The sequence below is a fragment of the Oryctolagus cuniculus genome, chromosome X (genome assembly GCF_051225735.1).
Source record: "Oryctolagus cuniculus isolate XC-2025 breed Fujian yellow rabbit chromosome X, ASM5122573v1, whole genome shotgun sequence".
NCBI classification, from domain to species: Eukaryota; Metazoa; Chordata; class Mammalia; order Lagomorpha; family Leporidae; genus Oryctolagus; species Oryctolagus cuniculus.
The window spans coordinates 117,382,903-117,388,902 of NC_142888.1; positions in this window are offsets into that span (position 1 = coordinate 117,382,903).

Genomic DNA, 6,000 nt, shown 5'->3' on the forward strand with positions numbered 1-6,000 from the left:
AAAATATAATCACTGGATAAATGTAATGTGGTAGGAAATCATGACCATTCCTACAAACCCGGCTCTTGACAAAATTATGACATTCTCCACCCTGCCTGTCAAATACTATGATTTCTCCACTGAGGCAACTCACCTGATTCTCCCTTGGCAGCAGTTCATGTTCCAAACCTTTCTTGCCCCGCCCAGCAAAATAATCAATATTTATTAGGTGTGGATCCAGAATCTTGTTCCAGTCCATCATAAGGCTGGCACCACATTCATAATGAAAGAGCATAGGAGAAACTGACAGACAGATTAACTCATCAGAGACACCACTTATTTTCCTTTAACATTATTCCTGAATCCTTTATCTTTTACAACTCTCAGTCCCCAAATCAATTTTTCTATTTCTCAATCTCTTTCTCCATTTTTCTCCTTATGGCCATTAAAGCAGAAAAAGGGGCATTTTTTTTTACTGCTGTACACAAGAATATGAGTCTATCAGACCCACGCTGGCTTTCAGTTTGGTCGCAGACTTGCTTTTCCAAATGTAGAGATGAAGTAAGGTGCCTGAAGAACATGGGGAAAGTTTCTTTCACAAACTTATTGATATAAGTAAATGTTGGAAGCAATAAGTAATCAAAAACAGTTCCCTGAGAGCTTGTAATTGGACAGTTATGGAAGTTTGATTGGGGTGGTTCCATGAAGACAAGACTGGCATTTCATTATAACTCAAAAAACTGACATTAACCCAGATATATTGATCTCTGTCTGAAAAAAGAAAAGAATGCTAACACAAAGAAGAGAACAGTCAGTGTGCAACTTAGAACTTGTAGAGTGTTCAAGGAAGAATTCAACAGTGTGTCTCCAGCATTGCCCAGGGCCAAGTGAGAAGTTGCCTAGACCAGAGAATGGGAAAACCATGTCTCCTGGACTAGTATATCCCTACAGTGGAGAAGTATGCAGCAGGATCCAAGAGCCAATTAACTCCCTCCTTTCTGGTTTCACGCTCATCAAAGAATGTTTTGATCACAATTAATCCTTCTGTATTGAATTTTCCTGCTGCTTTCCTGACATCCTCAAACAGTCCTCAATCTTGCTTACTTCTTTGAAGTTCTGTTGGTTAAAATATTTTCACTTAAGTCTTTCAAGCACAAGTATCAATAAACATATTTTAAATGCCTTGTAGTGTTTCTTGTTAAATGGCTCACAGAGAAGTATCCCAAGCACTATATTCAGCCAAACACTAGGAAAAATATGTCCAAATGCAATGCAACACAGCAGAGAAGTAATGCTCTGTAACCACCCAGAGTTCATGAGTAAGTGTGCGCTGTCTCCTCGAGTGGACTGAGGTCTGTGTATCCAGAGAGAACTAGATCTAAGCAGCCGGGTTCACAACCCGGCACAAAGGTACATCACTCCCACTTTGGGGACTTGATTTCTCCATTTATGTATTGAGAGACTTTCATAGGATATTCCCCCAAGGCCCTTCTGACCTTGATAATCTATAATTTCATGGTTTTTTTCATTCATTTTACAACAAATATTATAACATGTAAGTTACCCTCTCAGTGCCCACTACACTGCTGCATAGTATCTGCTCAATAAACCTAGCTGACTCTGAATCCATGTTTATCCCACAGTAGAAATCAGTCATACATTGAGTATCATGAAAAGAGACAACAAATAAATAAAAATAATTTCTGAGATTTAGGTTTCATGAACAAGTGAAAGAGATCACTTCTGCTACTGTTGCCCAAGAAGACAAAAAGAGGATATACTATAATGTTTGCCTTGGCTTTAAGGAGATTGGTAATTCATGCATGAAACATGTTACTCCAAATTTGAATGACTAAAGGTCTGTTGCCTCAGAACTGTGCAACTGATAAAAGTGAGATGTTCTGGCCATGTTGCCATGGAGACCACCCCTCGTGAAGGCAGCAGTGGGGAACTGGCCTCATACATCCTGTGTCTGGTCTTCCCTATGGCAGAGGGAGGAGCTCCTGAGCCCGTAAACCTCTGAGCCAAAGTTATCATTTTTCCCATGAGCTACAAAATGACTGAATTTATCATGAGCCACTTGCAGCATGTTGCCAACACTAAACAAGTGGAACCTTTAAGCCCACCTGAGAGCCAGTGGATTCAGAGCCATGCCCTGGTTGGATTCTGCCTAGGGCATTTGCAGTTGTCATATATGAATCATTAGTGCTTTCAAAATTGCTGTAGCTACTTAACCTAAATGGGCTGAAACATGCTGCTATAATATTGGAAGTGACAGATTAAAATGGAAATCTTGCTGAGTTCAGAAAAGTGTGTTAATATAGTGTAGTCATTTTAACTTGCTGTTTAAATATGATTTTTTTGGTTCTTCTGAATATTAGTTCCTTTAGGGTGACAGGAACAAAGTACAGTCCAATGTTCTCTGTCAAAGGAAAAAAAATGGCTTTGTCCCCCAATTCTAACCCAGGGCAGACCAGTTTAAAAAATTGCTTGATTGGGTCCAGCGCTGTGGCATAGTGGGTAAAGCTGCCGACTGCCGTGCTGGCATCCCATATGGGCGCTGATTCGAGTCCCAGCTGCTCCGCTTCCAATCCAGCTCTCTGCTGTGACCTTGGGCCCCTGCACCCATGTGGGAGACCTATAAGAAGCTTCTGGCTTTGGATCAGCTCAGTTCCGGTCGTTGTGGCCAACTAGGGAGTGAACCAACAGATGGAAGACCTCTCTCTCTGCCTCTCCTTCTCTCTCTGTGTAACTCTGACTTTCAAGTAAATAAATAAATCTTTAAAAAATTTTCTTGATTGTAATTTCTAAACAACTTCTGAGTGCTTACAGACCCATCCTTGAATGGCAGAGCTACAAGCACGATTAAACACCATCCAATCCACTCTGCTCATTTAACAGATGAAATTGAAGCCAAGAAAAGACCAAGCCTGAGGTCACACAATAAAAGAACCAGGAATAGAACTCAGGTCTGCCACCCTGCACTGTAAAAGCATAGTGCTTTTAACTGGAGCACATTAACTCTACTGTATATTTTTAGAGCAGCTGAGGCCTTCTGCATTGATGACCATTCTTTCAGCAGACCTGGAACTAAAAATTACTTGGAATTCTTACCACTGATGGTCTAATTGACAAGCAGGTGACAAAATCAACACCAACATGTGGCCTGGAAGGCAGAGTGTCAGTCAACTAACAAAACAGGAGCTGCAGCCCCTGGCTCATAGCAGGTATTCAGTAAATACATGTAGAACAAACATATGGGATTGGTGTGTGATGTTTAGCCCAACTGTGAGCCCTGGGTCTTCCAGATGTGACATTTGACTCCTAGTGCAGGTTCATCAGCGTCATCTGGCACATTGCAAGTTTATTCTTTGGAGCTGTGCTGGGGAAGACACGTGCCATACACCGGCACAGCAGTCTACTCCAGAAGCTGTTGTCTGAGGGTTGAAGGCAGCGTCAAAGGGCCACTGAGGCCGGGAGCCTAACAATGCAGTACAGCTGTGGGTGACTGGGAACCCAAGCACAGCTGCTGACAGGCCCATCTGGGGAGAGCAATTGGGAATCAGATTTCGTTTTGAATACCAGGCTTATGCTACCTAGAAATCACCAGGTTTAAGTCACAAGCTTCATTATGCTCTGCAGACTGAGGAGGCAGCTGAAAGAGTCACAGCAGGATAAGGCCTGTGTGAACCCTACTGTTCTCAACCAATCCAGGTCTAGAGCTCCCTTTACTCATTTTCTCCTATAATACGTTCAAGGCATATATTTTTTCATTCTCTCCTCAGGGCTATGAGGTTTCTGAGTTAATTTCAACTTCTAATCCAAAGGGACAAACAGCGGGTAGATCCTTTCTCATATGAAGGGGCTTCAAAAATTCATGGAAATGCCTATTATGAAAAAACTATGCATGGATTTATAAAAAAAAACTTTGCACCCGAATAAACTTAGCTTTTAATTCCATTTTCCATGAATTTATTGAAGTATCCCTGTATTTATAGAGACAAAGACTTCTGGACCAAGATGAAGAAGTTTGCTCCATTCCCTCACAGAATATGACAGACCTACTTCAAACTGCTAGCCAGATCAATTCATTCCAGTAGAAGAGTTTCCTTTTTGTTAAGAGAAGGCTAGAGGGGTTGCTGTTGTGCAGCAGTGAGTTAAGCCCCTCACACAATGCCAGAACCCCTTTTGGAGTACTGGTTCACATCCCAGCTGCTCAGCTTCTGATTCAGCTTCCCTGTACCTGGGAAGGCAGTAGAAGACAGTCCAAGTGCTTGAGTCCCTGTCACTCATGTGGGAAGACCCAGATGGAGTGCTGAGCTCTTGGCTTCAGCCTGGCCCAGCCCAGGCCCTTGTGGCCATTTGGGGAGTAGATCAGTAGATAGAGGATCTCTCTCTCTCTCTATTTATCTCTCTCTCTCCCCTCCTCTTTCAAATAAATTAAAATAAATAATAATTTCATAAATTATAAAATAAAATAATTCCTCTAAAAGATTGCTTCATTGCAATGTTAAATATGAGCTCCTCATCAATAAAAACATAGTAATTGTCCCTGATATTTATTCTCACTTTCAGAAATACTGTAGTAGGCCTGCACCCTTGCTCAATAGGCTAATCCTCCACCTGGGGCGCTGGCACCCCGGGTTCTAGTCCCGGTCGGGGCGCCGAATTCTGTCCCGGTTGTCCCTCTTCCAGGCCAGCTCTATGCTGTGGCCCAGGAGTGCAGTGGAGGATGGCCCAAGTGCTTGGGTCCTGCATCCGCATGGGAGACCAGGAGAAGCACCTGGCTCCTGGCTTCAGATCAGTTCGGTGCACCGCAACGGCCAAGATGGCTGCGACGGCCACTGGGGGTGAACCAACGGAAAAAGGAAGACCTTTCTCTCTGTCTCTCTCTCTCACTGTCCACTCTGCTTGTCAAAAAAAAAAAAAAAAAAAAGAAAAGAAAAGAAAAGAAATACTGTAGTATATAGCTTCTCTAGATCAGTAACCATGAATTGGCTTATGTGCTGATCTCATAAAGAGATCCCATGATACACACACGTTACATGCTTGCATGAAGATCTATCTATACGAGCCTAGTTTGCATATCTTCCTATACTACAAAAGTATAGGCCTATACTACAAAAGTAACCACACATTTTCATGAGATTAAAACCCAGCTCTAAATTTAGAAGCCAAATTAAGAATGCAACCAGTCTCTGAGAAATTCAGTTTATTCTTGTTAAATAAATGTGCTATTTATGAATGAAATGGAGGGAAGAGAAAGCTTTTGCTAACCACAACATCGTAAAATCCCCAGTCATCTATGGTAGGAATAAGATGTTTATCTTGAACACATCAAGGAATATGCCAAGGGAAACAAGTGCAAAAAGACAGGCTTCTACATTCACTTTCAATCGTTGTAGGATATAAGCAAGAGTCATCACATTTCCAGGAAACGTAAAATAATTAGAAGACTTTGGTTATAGCTTTGGCCTTTTCATTGCAGTTATTGCTTTTTGTTTGTGATCCACAGAAGTTGTTTTTATCTTGCTTATCTGTGATTTCTACACTCATTTAGACAGTTATTTTGTTATTGTGCCTCATGGTCATCTGTTAGTTTTCATCTTGATTTCATTCCCTAGAGAGTTATTATCCAATCAAATGACCCTGAAATGAAGTTTAGTGTCTGAATCAAACTGTTGTTCTAGGCAACATGAATTTAATTTCTCCCAGTACATCTCCCGTTTTTTCTTGTTCATATACTCTATTCCTAGATTAGCATGCTTAACAGTAGAATCTCTGTGAGTAGGCATTTAGCCTAGCAGTTAGGACACTTGTGTTCCACATCAGAGTGCCTGGGTTGGATTTCTGGCTCTACCCTTGACTTCAGGTTCCTGCCAATGCAGACTCTGGGTGACAGTCGTGATGGATCAAGTGGTTCGATTACTGCTGCCCTCATAGGAGACCTGGATTGTGTCCCCAGTTCCTGGCTCTACCCCCAGCCCAAGCTCAGCTATCGTGTGCTTTTACAGAGTGAGC